Raw genomic sequence first — 340 nt, forward strand, 5'->3', positions numbered from 1 at the left:
TGAAAGGCGAGCCAGGTAACGTCACGCAGTTTCAGAGGGATCCTCTGGGAATTGACCAGAGCGAGCCCATCTGACGACAAGTTACCCGGGCAGTCCTTCAGAGACAGCGGTTCCCAGAAGTGAGACCGCAAAATTCTCTTCTCCAGCTCCCTCCTAGAAGAGTTTTTGACTTCTCCCGCTCCCAGGCCCCATCGCCTTGTCACTCTCAAGCTAGGAGCCACGTAGGTCGGGAGGTATCCGTGCCTAACCCGCAAACTTTTAACACATCCTCCTTCCATCCATGCGTTGAGGAAGGGAGACATCCAAGATCTGAAGCCCTCTACCCATCGAGGAGGGTTTT

This window comes from Crinia signifera, unplaced genomic scaffold (assembly GCF_055691185.1).
Source record: "Crinia signifera unplaced genomic scaffold, ASM5569118v1 HAP2_SCAFFOLD_252, whole genome shotgun sequence".
NCBI lineage: Eukaryota > Metazoa > Chordata > Amphibia > Anura > Myobatrachidae > Crinia > Crinia signifera.